This window comes from Bubalus bubalis, chromosome 1 (assembly GCF_019923935.1).
Source record: "Bubalus bubalis isolate 160015118507 breed Murrah chromosome 1, NDDB_SH_1, whole genome shotgun sequence".
Lineage (NCBI taxonomy): Eukaryota > Metazoa > Chordata > Mammalia > Artiodactyla > Bovidae > Bubalus > Bubalus bubalis.
Genome location: NC_059157.1, coordinates 34,730,298 through 34,750,278, shown reverse-complemented (window position 1 = coordinate 34,750,278; position 19,981 = coordinate 34,730,298).

Below are 19,981 nucleotides of genomic sequence, written 5' to 3'. Positions count from 1 at the left end.
TTTATTCTTTTCATGAGACCATTTCTTTATAGCTGTCCTCTCTTGGTTACATTCAACATGAATCAGTAAGTCAGACTTTTTACCTCCTCCTGTGGGTGCTCAGTTGCTTCAGTTGTGTCCAACTCTTTGCCGTTCTATGGACTGTAGCCACTAGGCACCTCTGTGTGTGGAATTCTCCAGGCAAGAATACTGGATTGAGTTGCCATGCTCTCCTCCAGGGTATCTTCCTGACCGAGTGATCAAACTCATGTCTCCTGCATCTTCTGCATTGCAGGCAGATTCTTTAACACTGAGCCACCAGGGAAGCCGCCTTTACCTCCTCAGTATATATAAATCAAAATTATCCATTTCTCCATGCTGGATTGCCAGACTCCTCATTATAGTCACTGTTGCTATTCACCTTGGCTATGTTATACTTTGATAATTTATCACTCACATCTCTTCTTGGTTCTGCTCTAATCATTCTCCACATATGTTGAAAGAAGTAATTTCCCTGCAGGAATGTATTCACCATGTCACTTATACTAGAGCTTGTGATTCCAAGCATTCCCTTTTCCTATGGGCTACTCATCACATATGCAGGTCAAGAAACAACAGTTAGAACTGCACATGGAACAACATACAGGTTCCAAATCGGGAAAGGAGTACATCAAGAATGTATATTGTCACTCTGATTATTTAACATATGCAGAGTATATCATGTGAAATGCTGGGCTGGATGAAGCACAAACTGGAATCAAGATTGAAGGGAGAAATATCAATAACCTCAGATACTATGCAGATGACACCACCCTTATGGCAGAAAGTGAAGAACTAAAGAGTTCTTGATGAAAGTGAAAGAAGAGAGTGAAAATGCTGGCTTAAAGCTCAACATCCAGAAAACTAAGATCATGGCATCCCGTCCCATCACTTCATGGCAAATAGATGGGGAAGCAATGGAAACAGTGAGAGACTTTATTTTGGGGGGCTCCAAAATCACTGCAGATGGTGATTGCAGTCATGAAATTAAAAGATGCTTGCTCCTTAGAAGAAAAGCCATGACCAACCTAAACAACATTTTAAAAAGCAGAAACATTACTTTGCCAATAAAGGTACATCTAGTCAAAGCTATGGTTTTTCCAGGAGTCATGTATGGATTTGAGAGCTGGACTGTAAAGAAAGCTGATCCCCGAAGAATTGATGCTTTTGAACCGTGGTGTTGGAGAAGACTCTTGAAAGTCCCTTGGAGTGCAAGGAAATCCAACCAGTCCAACCTAAAGGAAATCAGTCCTGAATATTCATTGAAAGGACTTATGCTGAAGCTGAAACCCCAACTTTGGCCAACTGAAGCAAAGAACTGACTCATTTGAAAAGATCCTGATACTGGGAAAGATTGAAGGTGGGAGGAGAAGGGGACAACAGAGAATGAGATGGATGGCATCACTGGCTCGATAGACATGAGTTTGAATAGGCTCTGAGAGTTGGTGATGAACAGGGAGGACTGGTGTGCTGCAGTCCATGGGGTCACAAAGACTTGGACACGACTGAGTGACTGAACTGAAGTGAACTCATCATGTCCTGTCTTATCATCTTCAAGGAGCCTTCATGATCTCTCCCACTCTGCAAATCTCTTTCTCAGCTCTTACAGCAACAATCATCAGTCTTTCAGACAAATTCTAACATGGCTACTGTATTTTGACTGCATAATTACTTAGTTGATATTTAATTTTCCCATTACATCAAGCCTACAAAGCAGGGCCATGTCTATTTTACATATTTTATCTCAGCTCTAAGAATGCCTGGGTCTCCATAGTTGTTCTAACAATGTGTTAAATGATTAATATTTAATGTTTAATTAAACATTAATGATTATTGTTATATCCTGTATCTAATATCAGGCCCCACAAGTCTGGCCATTATCTAACATCAGCACATGTCTCTAGATCCATCCTACTATAGCCACACTGAGCTTCTTTCATTTGCCTGGAAGGTTTTCCCACCTCAAGATATTCCAAAGCATGTTAACTTCTACTTGAAATCCTCTATCTATAGTTCTTTTTTGATTGTTAATTGAAGTATAGTTGTTTTACAATGTTGCATTAGTTTCTGCTATCCAGCAAAGTGAATTAACCACACATATACATGTATCTGCTCTTCCTTGAATTTCCTTCTCATTTAGGTCACCACAGAGGTTTGAGTAGAGTTCCCTGTGTTATACAGTTGGTTCTCACTAGTTATCTATTTTATGCATAGTAGTGTATATATTCCAACCCCCAACCTATGGTTCCTGATATAATAGCTTCTCTTCATCTTTCAATAGAGGGTAAAATGTAACTTTATCAGATTTCTATCATCTGACCTCCTTTGTGGTTTGGTAAGTATGCTTTATGATTCTAAATTATTGATAAATTTTAAAATATTTTTCATAATAATAATTTATATTTATCTGTTATACATGTATCATTCCCCAATAAAAATATTTCATTTGCGAACATATATTCAGAATCTAGCAGAGTCCCAAGCACAAAAGAATTTAATAAATACTCTAACCAGGAGGTTTCTGCAGTAAAGCACCTGCCTGCAATACAGGAGACCCGGGTTCAATCCCTGGGTCAGGAAGAACCATGAGAGAAGAAAATGGCAACCCTCTCCAGTATTCTTGCCTGGAAAATCCCATGGACAGGGGAGTCTGGTGGGCTACAGTCCAAGGGGTCATATAGAATCAGACAGGACTGAGCAACTAACACTTCCTTTCAATTTCTGTGAAATAAGGTAAGATTGCTTGCAGCATTTTCATCATCACATTCAATTTCTAACCGTAACTATTGTCCCCTGCATATAGAATACATCTAAACTTTTATTTCTTTGTAAAGACCCAGGTAGAGAAGGAGTAGATTATGAGTCAGTCAAGTTCCTAGAATGCCAACCTACAAATGGTACTGTTTCTCTGGGTTTCCAAATACTACTGATAGTGTAGAAAGCTGATTTTATCAGAACACATCTCAAGTCTGAATCCTCTGTGCCAGGAAATGTTGAATTTTTCTTTTTACTTTTATATGTACTTTATTAAGGAATTGCTTAAATTCCTCTGCATAAGGAATACAAACGTGATATACACTTTGCTCAGCCATCTGATGCCTGCCGAAGAGCCTTCTGAATAAAGCTTCCAGCAAATTGCCAGGTTTTTTTGTGGTTGAGGGGGATATGCAAGTTTAGGGTGAAAAGGGAATTCTAGGGACAAGTTAAGAGAGTACTGACACCAGTGGTCCCACCCTTCCCTTGCTATGCCATGTTGTAAATTTATTATGAAAACACCACTTATTAAGATATTATAGCACTGAGGAATTTTTATGAACTATATTCTTATCTCTAGATATAATGTGTAATATATTTGTGCTATGATATATGCACATCAGTTCAGTTCAGTCACTCAGTCGTGTCCAACTCTTCGTGACCCCATGGACTGCAGCATGCCAGCCTTCCCTATTCATCACCAACTTCTGGAGCCTACTCAAACTCATGTCTATCACATCAGTGATGCCATCCAACCATCTCATCCTCTGTCGTCCCCTCCTTCTGCCTTCAATCTTTCCCAGCATCAGTTCTTTGCATCAGGTGGCCAAATTGTATATAAATTTTTAGATTATTTTATTCATATTTACATATTTGATCCTTCTTAGTAATTTTGTTTATTTTATAAGTATGTGCTAAGCAGATCCAAACTTCCAGCCAATCTGCTTGTTCTTATTCTCATGCTTTTTGAGAATAAATATATTCTATAAACTCAGAAGATACTTTTTAAACATCTGCTTGATTAAACTTGTGAAACTTTTTTTTAGCAAATACACTGAAACATCTATAAACTATTTGGGTGGTTGTTGTTACAAGGCTGTCTAAGCATGGAAGTTTTGTGGGGAAAAGTATTCACCAAAGTTTCACTACACATACTATCAGGCCATTTGTTTATTTTTTGCTACTCCTTGTTTGTTTTCATTTATAAGTAACCATCTAAGCAAACTAGAGCAGGCTTATAAGATATGCATTATAAATTAAAGTCATCTGTTTGAATCTCCAAATATTTAGATCAAGGCAATATTCTCTCTTGACATATGCAGATAGAACAAAATTGTCTTTCTGTGCTCATCATGAGCCCTGCTTTGCAAATGAGGACTGTATGCTATAAAATGCATACAATTTTGACCTTAAAATTACAAACTGTTAGCTTCAAGAGCTATAATTATAACCTCTTTATAAGGCTCTTGAATAACCTCTTTAAAGTCCTCAGCATTTCTGCGCATTATCCAGAAAACCAACTAAATATGTCATACGCAGGGGTAGGGAAATAAAATGCTGTTAAAACCTTGGCCATAAGGATGGGAGACATTGGCTACACTGAATAACCTTACATGTCCTTAGTACATTCACCTTAGAAAGTCTCCTTCTTTAATGCATAATAAAATGTTCCATTTTCATTATTGTTAATTTGTGTTGATTCATCACTGCATTGCTTTTGAGGTTTTGGTATACTAGTTGAAGTCATAGAATTATAGAAATTAAAATTGTTAAAAGCCCATCAACCCATCTTACTCAATTCATTAGTGAAGGATTATTTGGTGTGACTTAGCGTTTAGTCAAAGTTTAAATGAGTTCAGCAATAGCGTTTTTGGGAAATGACCTCAAAGTTAAAAAACTTGGGACATGCATTTTTATCATTATCAGTTATCACTTAAAAAAAGAATGTATTTAGCCATATCCTAGCCATTTCAGCAGCAAAAAAGTGATTCTGTTTTTTCCAGTATTTGAAATTCTCCCCTAAAATATGGCAATGCTATATAGTATGCATGTGTGCTAAGTCACTTCTGTTGTGTCCGACTCTTTGCAACTCTGAATGGTAGCCTGCCAGGCTCCTGTGCCCATGGGATTCTCCTGGCAAGAAGACTGGAGTGGGTTGCCCTGCTCTCCTCCAGGGGGTCTTTCAGACCCAGTGATCCAACCTGTGTCTCTTGCATTTCAGGCAGATTCTTTACTGCTGAACCACCAGAGAAGTCCCATGCTATAGATATTTAGTACTAAATGCTTCAGATAGATTAAGAAACATTACTGGAGTGGCCGGGACTATGTGCATTTTAACTTACTTCTAGAAGAAAAAAAAAAGATTCAGTGTTTAGAATGTAGAATTGTGGGAGAACTTATTTTTTCTTACTCCTGCCATGACTTTTTGAAATACCTGACCTAACTCGAGATCTTTCCATGACTTGTTTCCTCACCTTCAGTTAACTAACAATCCCCATAATCCATCATTTCACGTATTCATTCAGGCAATTCTTCATGTCTATCTTTGGATTTTTTTTAAGGCCATAGAATATTCAAAATATTTCAGCACAATCACCATAGGTTAATCTTCTGCAGATGACATATTCAAGAACATCTTCTTCAGTAAGATGGAAGTTGAATAAATCCCTTGATCCCTCATCAAACTCTAAGTCAGTCTATGTTGATGAATATTCTGTTACAAACAATTGTGTCTGTTTTCTAGATTTAGCATGGTGTCTGAAACAGGGAAAATGAGAATTACTCTCAAATCCAGCTGCAGTCAATCATATACTCTGGTCCCTGTGAGTGACACAGGAGAATAATTAAAGTCCTCCTCTGTCAGAAACTGAATATATTCAGAAACATTTTAGATAGAAATAGACTTTTTAACTTTTAATTTTCAATTGTTCCTAATGAATTCCCATAACTATGATTTAACTCATCTAATTTTTTATTCTATCTGACAGACGTGAAACCCTTCAAGCAATAAGAAATTATTTTTTTCCATTTTTATTTCCCCCTGCTCACACATTTTATTATATTTATATCATGTACTAATGGTTTTGAAAGAATCATGCATTTGGGGATGTTCTTCTCAATGTCTCTCTACTACTCACATGTATCCACCTTTAGATATAAAGTAATCTTGATGCTGTTTAAAAATTAATTTGATAGTGTTCATTCCAAAGTAAATTAATTTTTACAAACATCTATCTAATGCCATCATTCTCATGATCAGTGTATTAAAATTCAAAATCACCTCTGTCACCAATTCATTTCTCTCTTACTGTCGGGTACCTCATTCTTTTTATCTGCTCTTTTTCAATGATTCTAACTCTAAACCATTTAGTTGAGTAACTTTTTTTTCCTTTTGATGTAATCTAATTTTCCTTTTTTTTTTTTTTTTTCCTAAAGCTACTCTGAAGAAACATAGGAAAAACAGTTTCTTACTTTGGTTGAAAATAGGTTCTCTGTCACCTCTCAAATATCCTAAAACCATTAAATGATTAACTCAGTAGTAACCTCATCACAGTATCTGATCACTCACTTCTTTCAAATTTTTAAGCTTAGTTATTCAAGGGAAATTAGCATTTAATGAATTTCAGATAAAAATAATTTTTTGTGAAACACGGAAACTCAGTGTAAGCAGGAGTGAATGAGAAGTTTTAACAGAGGGTTTTGAATGCATCCTTTACTCTGGAAGATGGTTTAGCTTGCCTAAGAACAAAGAAGCAGAGGAAAATGCCTGAAAAGCAACTGCTGACAAAGGAAAATGTAGTTTAATTCACACAGGTCCTTAAAGATTCTCATTAGTACCCTTTAAATATTTCATTAAGTAGTGACTGAGCAGTTAGTGTATATAACAGACTAAGCTAAGATATTATATAAAACCATTTTGTTTACCATGGAGTGAATGTATAACGTTTCTGCTGAGATATTCAATAGTTTCTATGCAATGAGTAGTTCCTTCAAATTTTTACAATCTATTTAAAGAAGGAAACAGTAACCACCAAGAGAACAATTGTAAATCAAGAGTTTAATAATAGAATATCTCATAAAGAAGATTGTGACTAAGTCAGAAATGATTTACATAGACACTGTGATCCCATGGACTGTAGCCCACCAGGCTCCTCTGTCCATGGAATTCTCCAGGCAAGAGTACTGGAGTGGGTTGCCATTTGCTTCTCCAAGGGATCTTCCCCACCCAGGGATCAAACACAGGTTGTCTGCATTGCAGGCAGATTCTTTACCAACTGAGCTACTAGGGAAGCCTATTTTCATACACTATTGAGGGCTTCCCTGGTGGCTCAGTTGTAAAAAATCTTCCTGCAATGCAGGAGACCTGGGTTCAAATCCTGGGTTGGGAATATCCCCTGGAGAAGGACATAGCAACCCACTCCAGTACTCTTGCTTGGAGAAGCCCATGGATGGAGGAGCCTGGTGGGTTATAGTCCACAGGGTCACATAGAGTCCAACACAAGTGAAACGAGTTATCAGCAGCAGCATATACCATTGAATGATACAAACAGCATAAGGCTAGCTATCTACTGAATTTTATGTCCTTGAATCTCGCATCTATAAAAACCTAATAATATACAATACAGAGTTAGGGGATAATTTTAGGGAATAAATACTTTTAATTATTATAACTTGTATATATAATTTAAAAAGAAATGCATCAGAAAATATTCAGAGCTATACAAAAGCAGTGAACTTGTTTTTTCAAAAGATTATTGTTGTTTTGAGCAGTGACTCCCACCAAGAACAACTTAATCCCCCAGAGAACATTTAGCAACATCTGAAATTAATTTTCATCTTCACAGCTTGGGAGAGGAGAAGCTTCTGGTATCTCATGGGTAGAGACTGGGGATACTGTAAAACATCCAAGGTACAAGAACAGCCCCTTCCCGCAGCATTGAATTATCTAGCCCCAAACTGGCTCTTCTATTGAGGCTGAGAAATCTTGGTTGAAAGCATTTAGGAAGTGACTCATAAGTGATATATAAAAGTGCACGAATCTTAAAGAATGGACCTGAATAGAGTGGAGGTGGTAGAGGGAGAGAAAAAGCAAGTGATAATGTACAGTAGTCCACGCTTATCCATAGTTTCACTTTCTGTGGTTGCATTGCCTGTATTCAATCACAGTCTGAAAATATTAAATAGGAAACTCCAGAAATAAACAATTTGTAAGTTTTGAACAGCACACCATTCTGAGCACCATGATGAAATCTCCTGTAGCTTCATTTGGTTCCACCCAGGAAGTGAGTCACCCATTTATCCCTGAATCACTCCGATTAGTCACTTAGTAGCTGCCTTGGTTATCAGATTGCCTGTCATGGTATCTCAGTGCTTAGGTTTAAGAGACCCTTATTTTACTTCATAGTGGCCCCAAAGCTCAAGAAAAGTGATGTTGGCAATTCAGAGATGTCAGAGACAGGCTCTAAAGTGAAAAGGTAAAAGTTTTCTTCTCAATAAGGAAAGAAAAATTGTATTCTGAGGTCGTTAGTCTCTACATAAGAATGGATGTTCTTTAGGAAAAAAATTTGCAAAAGTTGTAGCTGCAGTTTTGTAAGTGTTTAAAGATTGAAAAGGCATTAAATTTATACAATAAGATATTTTGGAAGAGAAAGACCACATTCACATAACTATCATTACAACATATTGCTATCACTGTTCTATTTTATTAGTTATGGTTGTTACTCTTTTATTGCACCTAATGCTGCAGTTGCAAAGAGTCGGACGTGATTAGCAACTGAACAATAACAAAAATTTATAAATTAAACTTTATCACAGGTATATGATAGTTATATATCACGAGTATGTATATAAACTTTATCATGTGTTTGCCAAGTCACTTCAGTCATGTCTCTCTGCTGCCCTTTGGACTGTAGCCCACCAGGCTCCTCTGTTCGTGGAATTTTCCAGGCAAGAGTACTGGAATGGGTTGCCATGTCCTCCTCCAGGGGATCTTTTCAACTCAGGGATCTAACGCCGGTTTCTCATGTCTCCTGCATTGGCAGGTGGGTTCTTTACCATTCGTGCTGCCAGAGAAACTTTATCATAGGTATAGGGAAAAAACAGTATAAAAACCAGTTTGGCAATATCCATGGTTTCAAGCATCCACTGGGGTTCTTGGGAAGTATCCTCAGCAGATATGGGGGAACTATTGTAGTTTCTAAAAGGAAGCTTGTTTTCAATAATGGATTTGAAAGGCAACAATAGAGCAATGAGGTAAAGCAAGTTTGTTGGTTTAAATGTAAGCAGGTCTTTAATAAACAAACTGTGATTGAGAGAATAATTATGTAGTTAACACAGAGAAATTTAAGACTAGTGCAATATGGGGAATTTTTATATGTAAATGTAAGCAAATATTGAGACAGAAAAGAAGAAAAATAAGGAAAACAGAAGAATGTTATGCTGCTGCTGCTAAGTCGCTTCCGTCGTGTCCGACTCTGTGCGACCCCATAGACAGCAGCCCACCAGGCTCCCCCGTCCCTGGCATTCTCCAGGCAAGAACACTGGAGTGGGTTGCCATTTCCTTCTCCAGTGCATGAAAGTGAAAAGAGAAAGTGAAGTAGCTTTGTCGTGTCTGACTCTGAGCAACCCCATGGACTGGAACCTACTAGGCTCCTTCGTCCATGGGATTTTCCAGGCAAGAGTACTGGAGTGGGGTGCCATTGCCTTCTCCAGAAGAATGTTATAGTAGATCCTATAATAAAAACCTAGCAATAAAAAACTGAATGGAAAGAGTGGTTGAAAATATGAAATTGCCAAAGATTGTAGGATGGGTGGACTGAGCCCCAAAGGAAAACATCACCAGTTTACCTTAGAAAAGAATATTCACTACTTTGGGCACTAGAACACTGTAATCTGTATTGGTTGTCTGGAAAATTCCATATATTAGGAATATTTTGCTGAGGAACTGACACTTTACTTCTCAGAGATTTTCATTTCAATAAGGTAAGCAAAGCATAATATCTATACTATAATGTACATGATACCATCAGAGTTAAAAGAACTCCATGGTTAAGTAAATATTTTTGAGAGGAAAGAAAATTAACACTGTCTTAAATTAGCAAGAATTCATCAACTCTGAGACTCATATAGTTAACCATTTCTAACACTTTTGGCTAACTTCTGCCTGCCCAGGGGTAAAGAAACTGTAGGATTTTCTCTCCACTGATGGTAGGCTGCAGAATATTTGGGGTTAGTGCATTAATCTTCCTTTTTCCCTTGGCAGCTCAAAGAACCATGCTCTTCCTGCCTTACATCCCACAACCCAGACAAGAGCTGGGACTAAGCATTCTTGGCTCTCATATCTTCACAATACTCTGAAAATAATATCCTCGCCCTTGGCCATTCAAATCTACAACCCTACCCCATCCCACAATCCTGACACTACTCTTCTCAAACCACAGCTTAAAGGATTTTTATCTTGGCAGTGAAAAATATTATATGGGAGGCAAGGAGAAAATTGTTCTGTCACATAATATGTACTTTTAAATCTTTCAGTCTTCACCTGTTATAGACTTTTGATATTAAAAACCCCATATAAAAAGGGGCAAACTCTTGCTCTGAGAGATTCTGTATACCTCCTAAGACAAAAGGAGACAGATGTTCTTGGGGAGGAGATGACAGGGGTGCTGACTGTGAATACCTCATACGCCACCTCACCCAGACACCTATACCATCAATTTGAATGAGATCCAGCATTACTGACTCCTTTTAGGGATGCTATCATAAAGGTCAGGGGAAAAGACATATAAGTTATTAAATGCTTTGCTGTTTCCTGGTAGGTTCTGTCAGAGAAAGTCATTTAGTAAGAGTTTAGTCTTTCTCAGTTTCTTTATATTACCATTTATGCCAATCACCTTGTCATTCTTCCATTTTACCAAGTTGGGAACATATTAAGTCTTTCATAATTTTTTTCTTATTCCACTGTGTAGTTTTCATGTCCTTCTGATACTTTCCTTATATTATATCTTTGTTTTGTTCTAATCCCTCCAGTTTTTTATATCCCTACTCAAGATAAAGATTTTTCAATCTTTGGTCTCTCCTAGTCCACCATGCAAAATAGGAACCAACCAATAAAGTGGATGTAACTTGAACATTCTTCATGGTAAATAGATAGGGAAACAATGGAAACAGTGACGAATTTTAATTTGGGGGGCTCCAAAATCACTGCAGATGGTGACTGCAGCCATGAAATTAAAACACGCTTGGTCCTTGGAAGAAAAGTTATGACCAACCTAGACAGCATATTAAAAAGCAGAAACATTACTTTGTCAACAAAGGTGAATCTAATCAAAGCTTTGGTTTTTCCAGTAGTAATGTATGGATGTGAGAGTTGGACTATAAAGAAAGCTGAGTACCAAAGAATTGATGCTTTTGAACTGTGGTGTTGGAGAAAACTCTTGAGAGTCTCTTCAACAGCAGGGAGATCCAACCAGTCCATCCTAAAGGAAATCAGTCCTGAATATTCATTGGAAGGACTCATGTTGAAGCTGAAACTCCAATACTTTGGCCACCTGATGTGAAGAGCTGACTCATTTGAAAAGACCCTGATGCTGGGGAAGATTTAAGGTGGGAGGAGAAGGGGATGACAGAGGATGAGATCATTGGATGGCATCACTGACTCAATGGACAAGAGTTTGAGTAAGCTCCAGGAGTTGGTGATGGACAGGGAGGCCTGGCATGCTGCAATCCATGGGGTCATAAAGAGTCAAACATGACTGAGAGACTGAACTGAATATTAATATATTCGTATTTATGATGTTTCCAATGAGTACACAGTAGATTTGTTGTTGTTCAGACACTAAGTTTTTCATCAATCTTTGCAACCCTGTGGAATGCAGCATGGAAGTCTCCCCTGTCCTTTACTATCTCCCAGAGTTTGCTCAGATTCCTGTCCATTGAGTCAATGATGCTATCTAACTATACCATCCTCTGCCATCCCCTTCTTTGGTTTCAACCTTTCTCAATCAACATCAGGGTCTTTTCCAATGAGTTGTCTCTTTGCATCAGGTGGCCAAAGTGTTGGAGCTTCAGCTTTAGCATCAGTCCTTCTAATGAATATTCAGTGTTAATTTTCTTTAGGATTGACTGCTTTGATCTCCTTGCAGTCCATTGGACTCTCACAAGTCTTCTACAGCACCACAAATTAATGAATATAATTACATATGTGTGTAAAACACTGTTTTTGTAAGAGTAAAAGCAATTAAATAAACAGAAAATTTCTTTACTTGACAGAAAAAGCTTTAATTAACATGTATTCAACGAAATTTGCTACTTCAAGAGGACATTTGTAATTCTTCATAGTGACATTCTACCTTATAAATTCTTCTTACAGAGAATTTCCCATATTGCTAGTCTCTACCATGGCCAGTAGATACCAAATTCCACTTTTCCAGCCTCTCTTGTTGCTAGGGTAGGGGCAAGGAACTTTGTGCTTCACCCACGAAGGTTTGTTGACACCGGGGTATGGAGTGGCAGTCATTTTAGCAGCAGAATTCCATGGCCAACTCAGCAGCAGCAATAGAGACACAAGCTTCAGTGAAGTGCAGTGTGGTGACTCAGTGTGAGATTGCAGCCCTGCAGGGCTGTCCTGGGCTATGATTACTGGTGATGCAGTCTTCATCATCAGATTGTGAGCCTTCACAGAGATGACGTGGGCTGTCTGTAATTACTTATTAGATTGATTTTCTGTGTTGCCAACAATGATGGATGCAGTAACTCATCAAACTCAGTTCACTGGCAACAACAAATAATCCAATATGTCGATATGAATTAAAAAATTGACTAGGAGACCCAGGGAATGGAAAGGGATAAGAACGTAATGGTTTCTCAGAGCACAAAAAAGTAAGCAAAAATCCTTATTTCTTAAATCAAAACTTCATTTATATAAAATAAACTTTTATAATGTATAATATATTTCCCATCTTCCTGACATCTAAAACTCGTCCAGATATAAAAGGCATATCTTTATTTTCGTGGTCTATTAATCTATGGAAAATACTAAAATAATAAAGAAACCAAAATGTATCTTTCTGTGATAAAAATGTATATATACATAGATATATAGAGAAATTAGGTATAAGAACTAATACAATTGCTATTGTTACTGCTTTTATTCTTATCATTAAGTATAAAACTTCCTGGCAGTCTCTCATCCTAAATAAAATTTTGTTCTTTTTAAGTCCTTTTTCACAATAATACACAAAACCAGCATAAATGTTTTTTTAAGTTTCACTCTAGGATGTTCTTTATTTTGTTATCAGTGTTGTAAAAAACAATCATTTTAAGAATCTAGTCTCATATAACATAAATCAAATAAACTTTATAGAAACTAACCAAGGAGCCTACTATAATTCTAAACAAACTTTTTTTAAACATTTGAAAGAATTGTTCTAGTTCCAAACAACCAACTTGTATGTGAAGCTTTGTAACATAAGTATTTGAAAGCTGAATTTATTAATTTTCTTTTGAAATAATATGAAGCAAACATGATTAGAAAATGTGCTAATTGAAGATGAGAAATAAATTTTAAATAGTAGAAAGTGAATGTTTAAAAATAGATTTTCAGATGGAAAAATTGGCATCCATTTTACTTGATATTTTTTGAGAAACATCATGCAAGTTGCATTCATAAAGTCTATGGAAATAAAATAGCAAAATAGCAAATAATTTTTTCAATCAGTTCAGTTCAGTTGCTCAGTCATGTCCAACTCTTTGCGACCTCATGGACTGCAGCATGCCAGGCCTCCCTGTCCGTCACCAACTCCTGAAGTTTACGCAAATGCATGTCCATTTAATAAAAAAAAAATAAACTATTTAATTTAAAACAAGGAAAATAAGTTGTGTGATGAAATCAGCAAAGAAAAATCATGCCTCTGAAATCTGTCCATAAACCTATAGTGTCAGCAGATATAAACAAGTCTACTCTGCAGCTATCTGAATCAATGACTCATTAAGAACCTTTTAAGAAGAAATCAATGTATTTTAAACTCCCTCTACACTGAAAATACATAGGGACTTCAACAGGCACTTAGAATAAGTTTCCTCCATAAACACTCTTATTTACATATTTGCTGGGCACCATGTCATTTATTATTTCAATCATTTCCTACTGCCAATTCTTAATGAAGAGAAAAATTCCACAGATTCTGTATTTGGATATACTTTTCTTACTTCTTTTTCATATTTTTTAACCTTGATTTTTGAAGAGGGTTAGACTAAAAAAGATTGATATGTATTCACAGTTAAGAGGAAACAATAATTTTGCTTAATCAAACATTTAAGAGTAAATCTTATCTTTTATATATATAAAAAGATAAAATGCATCTATGGTTGATATAAATGAAGGCTTTTAAATTTAAAAATATTTTTGGAATTTAAATAATTTATAAATTCTAAGTTAAAAATCTTATTTATATCTTGAATAATACTTTTCAAAAATTTCTAAAATAAATGATGAAATTTCAAAGTGAAAGGGAAGGGGTCTCAGTCATGTCCACTCTTTGCGACCCCATGGACTGACTATACAGTCCATGGAATTCTCCAGGCCAGAAAACTGGAGTGGATAGCCTTTCCCTTCTCCAGGGGGCCTTCCCAACCCAGGGCTTGAACTGGGGTCTCCTGCATTGCAGCTGGATTCTTTACTAACTGAGCTATGGGGGAAATTTCAAACTCTACTACTAAAAGCAACTGATGTTTATTTATTGATATATAAAGATATTCCATGCACAATAAAATTACTGAAGAAATAATGCTGAGTAATGCTTTATTGTTTCTGAAATATTAATAGTTAAGAAAAGGCAGACATGTAAAGGCTTAATTACAAATAATGTGGGTAATTTTATTAAATTTGTACAGAGTCGAGTCACAGGCTAGAAGAAAATGATTAATAACAACTATATCTCAAAAACATGTTTTTAAAACAAATATTGACAAAGTAATTAGTAATTCAATAACTAAATGAAATTTAAGGAAATAAATTATAAGAAGGGGGTATAGAATATGTAGACACAGAGGTGTAAGATGGTATGTTTTGAACTACAGATCCTTTACTAGTGCTAATGTCTGAGACAAATACACCACACTGCATTTATGCTAATTTTTTATTATGTAAGTTTAACATATCATAAAACTCACCATTTTAACCATTTCAATATGTAAAAACTTAATGGGCTCTGTATGTTCAAATATTGTGCGGCCATCATCACTAATTCTTGAACATTTCATTAACTCCTAAAAGAAACGCATAGATATTAGCAGTCAATCCCAGTTCCTCATTCAGTTCCTGGCAACTAGTTATCTATTTTCTGCCTCTGGTTTTGCTTATACTGGACATTTCATATAGACGGAATCATACCATATTTGGCCTTTTGTTTCTGGCTTCTTTCACTTACCATAATGTATTAAACACCCATCTGTGTTGTAGCATGTATCAATACTTCGTTCCTTTTTTTCCTGAATAATGTTTCATTGTATGAATATAACACCTTTGTTTATTCATTCATCAATTGATGTACGTTAGAGGTATTTCCACTTTTTGTCTATTGTGAATCATGTTTCTCCCTTAAGCACAGTTACCAGAAATGAAAATTACTATTTTCAAGTCTACTGCTGATCCAAGTAGTAGAAAATGGAAATAGAGTAAATTAAGACACCATAAAGTCTACTATTAAAGAGAATCATCTATTTTTTAATCTAAATTTTTGAATGTATAGACTTAGAATTGTTCATAAATTATTATACAATTAATATCTGAAGGATCTATATTTAAGTTTTTCACTCATGATGTTGGTAACTTGTGTGTTCAATTTTTTTTTTTTTTTGATGAATCTGGCTAGAGGTTGATCAAATTTATTAATTTTCTTGAAAAATCACATTGTTTCAATTATTTTCTATTATTTTCTATCTTGCATTTATTTTGGCATTTTAAAACCAATATTATTTATTTATGCTCACTCTGCTTTTAATTTGTTTTTTCTAGTTTCTTAAAATAGAAGCTTCAGATCAGATCAGATTAGATCAGTCGCTCGTCGTGTCCGACTCTTTGCTACCCCATGAATTGCAGCACGCCAGGCCTCCCTGTCCATCACCAGCTCCCAGAGTTCACTCAGACTCACGTCCATCAAGTCAGTGATGCCATCCAGCCATCTCATCCTCTGTCATCCCCTTCTCCTCCTGCCCCCAATCCCTCCCAGCATCAGAGTCTTTTCCAATGAGTCAACTCTTCGCATGAGGTGGCCAAAGTACTGGAGTGTCAGCTTTAGCATCATTCCTTCCAAAGAAATCCCAGGGCTGATCTCCTTCAGAATGGACTGGTTGGATCTCCTTGCAGTCCAAGGGACTCTCAAGAGTCTTCTCCAACACCACAGTTCAAAAGCATCAATTCTTCAGCGCTCAGCCTTCTTCACAGTCCAACTCTCACATCCATACGTGACCACAGGAAAAACCATAGCCTTGACTAGACGAACCTTTGTTGGCAAAGTAATCTCTCTGCTTTTGAATATGCTATCTAGGTTGGTCATAACTTTCCTTCCAAGGAGTAACCGTCTTTTAATTTCATGGCTGCAGTCACCATCTGTAGTGATTTTGGAGCCCAGAAAAATAAAGTCTGACACTGTTTCCACTGTTTCCCCATCTATTTCCCATGAAGTGGTGGGACCGGATGCCATGATCTTCATTTTCTGAATGTTGAGCTTTAAGCCAACTTTTTCACTCTCCACTTTCACTTTCATCAAGAGGCTTTTTAGTTCCTCTTCACTTTCTGCCATAAGGGTGGTGTCATCTGCCTATCTGAGGTTATTGACATTTCTCCCGGCAATCTTGATTCCAGCTTGTGTTTCTTCCAGTCCAGCGTTTCTCATGATGTACTCTGCATATAAGTTAAATAAGCAGGGTGACAATATACAGCCTTGATGTACTCCTTTTCCTATTTGGAACCAGTCTGTTGTTCCATGTCCAGTTCTAACTGTTGCTTCCTGACCTGCATACAAATTTCTCAAGAGGCAGGTCAGGTGGTCTGGTAGTCCCATCTCTTTCAGAATTTTCCATAGTTTATTGTGATCCACACAGTCAAAGGCTTTGGCATAGTTCATAAAGCAGAAATAGATGTTTTTCTGGAACTCTCTTGCTTTTTCCATGATCCAGCGGATGTTGGCAATTTGATCTCTGGTTCCTCTGCCTTTTGTAAAACCAGCTGGAACACCAGGAAGTTCACGGTTCAAAGCTTAGACTCCTGATTTAAGACTTTTCTCATTTTTTAAATTTTAGCTAAATGCTAAAAACTTCCCTCTAAACACTACTCTGTCTCAAAAATTTGATATATTTTAATCTTCATTTGGTGAGAAACAATTTTTAATTTCCCACTGACTTCTTTAACCCATGGGGTTTTTTAGAATGTGTTATTTAATTTCATATTAGAAACTTCTAAATATCTCTCCACTATTTAGGAGTTTCCAAATATCTTCCCACCGTTGGGTCCAAGTTTAGTTCCTTTATGAGCCAATGGCATAGTTGATGCTATTTATAGATTTTTCAAGTTTTGTTTATGGCCCAGATTGTAGTCCTATTTGATGAGTCACCCATGCACTTGAAAAATATGTATAGTCTACTGCTATTGAGCATTCTGTTAATATAAATATCAATTAGGAGAAGTTAGTTGTTGGCATGTTCCTATCTTCCAATAGCCATACTAATTTTCTGCCTACTCATTCTGCTGATTATTGAGAGGAATGTGAATTCTCTCATTTTAAATGTGAAATTGTCTGTCTTTTCAGCATTGTCAGTCTTTGTCCTCGTGTATTTTGAATATTTATTTATTATTAGATATATATATACTTAGGATGTTTAAATCTTTATTGAAGAACTGAACTGTTTTTCATTTTGCAATGTTCTTTTTCATCAGTGTTAATATTCCTTGCTTTGAAACCTACTTTATTTGATATTTAAACAAGCTATATTTCTTTGGGTTAGTGTTGGCATCATATACCTTTATCCATCCTTTCACTTTTAATCAGTGCTTATCTGTATATTTAAACTGAGTTTCTTATAGATAGCACATACTTGGGTCTTGCTTCTTTATCCCATGAGTCTCATTTATCTCATGTTTTCTCTGTTGATCACTCAGATTTCATTACTTATTTGCATATATTTTTATAACTATGGATTAAGGGTTACTGAGAATATGAATTCTGTAATTCTGAACTATCCATAAATGTGTAGAATAATTGTTTTGATAATTTAAATACATTGCTGCATTTGTTTTATTAATATTTTGCTTGAAATGTCACTAGTAAATAGTTTTATAACTATCATTCGCTTAGTTTTAGCTTCCATTTTACTCTATTGCAGGATACTTTAACCATCATAAGGTTTATCTTTTTAATTAAAATATAGTTGACTTATAATATTATATTAGTTACAGGGGTATGCATAATGATTCAGTATTTTATAGATTATACTCCATCTAAAGTTATAACAAACAATGGCTAGATTTCAATGTGATGTGCAGCATATCATTGCTCTTTATTCTATACACAGTAGTTTGTATCTTTTAATTTCAGATATTTATATTATCCCTTCCATCATGAGATTTCTCTTCTTTATAAAAGATGTTATAATAAGCCAATAAAAACCTCTGATTCTGCTTTTAAGCACAGGTATTTAACTAATCTTAGAATTTATTTTGGAGAAGGCACTGGCACCCCACTCCAGCACTCTTGCCTGGAAAATCCCATGGACGGAGGAGCCTGGTGGGCTGCAGTCCATGGGGTCGCTAGGAGTCGGACAAGACTCAGTGACTTCACTTTCACTTTTCACTTTCATGCATTGGAGAGGGAAATGGAAACCCACTCCAGTGTTTTTGCCTGGAGAGTCCCAGGGACCGGGGAGCCTGGTGGGCTGCCGTCTCTGGGGTCACACAGAGTCAGACACAACTGAAGCGACTTAGCAGCAGCAGCAGCAGAATTTATTTTTAGTTATTTAAATATTCACTTTTTCTACTTTTTCCTTAGTACCTTATGTTAGTTTCCATTTCAAAAAGTCTTGAAATCTAATTTTACTATGCTTTTACATATTTGTTTATTATCTAATCATAGTTCTAAAAAATATATCTACAAATGTTCTTTCCTCTTTCATTAAATTGCTTATACTATTTACTTATTATTTTTCTTTAGTTAAAACATTTAAAAATTAGACTTGACAAATAATTATATCAATCTAGACTTTTGAAAAAAAGCTCTGGTATTACTTTTACAAAGGTGTATTTTATTAATTTTCTATTTTGTTATTTGTTGGGGAGTTATCTTTACTAATTCATTTTTGTAGATTTGTTTTGTTGTCCTTTACTAAATATATAATGTCCTTTACTAAAAATATATAATACTAAATAAACAACTCTAATAAATAATGGTGTTCACATCAACATTCATAATTTAATTATTAAGTATATTTTACATATCCCTAATAAAATAATAGTACCCATTTGACCCAATATAATGGATGCGTACATACGGTACATTGGTTTAGAGAGAAATTTTTTTTCTCATTTTGCTAGAATCTTTATTAAAGACATATTATACATAATAAAATGGGAAGTACAATGCCTACAAAGAGAAATATGGAGTGATCGTGACCTCAGTTTTTGGTAACAATAACCCTGTATATGAGACAGCAAAAGAGACACTGATGTATAAAACAGTCTTTAGGACTCTGTGGGAGAGGGAGAGGGTGGGATGATTTGGGAGAATGGCATTGAAACATGTATAATATCATATATGAAACGAGTCACCAGTCCAGGTTTGATGCACGATACTGGATGCTTGGGGCTGGTGCACCCGGACGACCCAGAGGGATGGTATGGGGAGGGAGGAGGGAGGAGGGTTCAGGATGGGGAACACGTGTATACCTGTGGTGGATTCATGTTGATATATGGCAAAACCAATACAATATTGTAAAGTTAAAAAAAATTTTAAAAAATAAATAAAGGCACTTCAGACTGAGCTGTGTGAGATTCACAGGTCACCAGCCTTAGGCACTTTGTAGAGGTTTAGTTTGAGTAAGGAGACCCTTTAGGAAGGATTTTGATAAGTAAACATAAGATAAAAGGCAACAAGTTTATTATAGATGACCAAGTGACCAAGTGAAGTTGCTCAGTCATGTCCGACTCTTTGTGACTCCA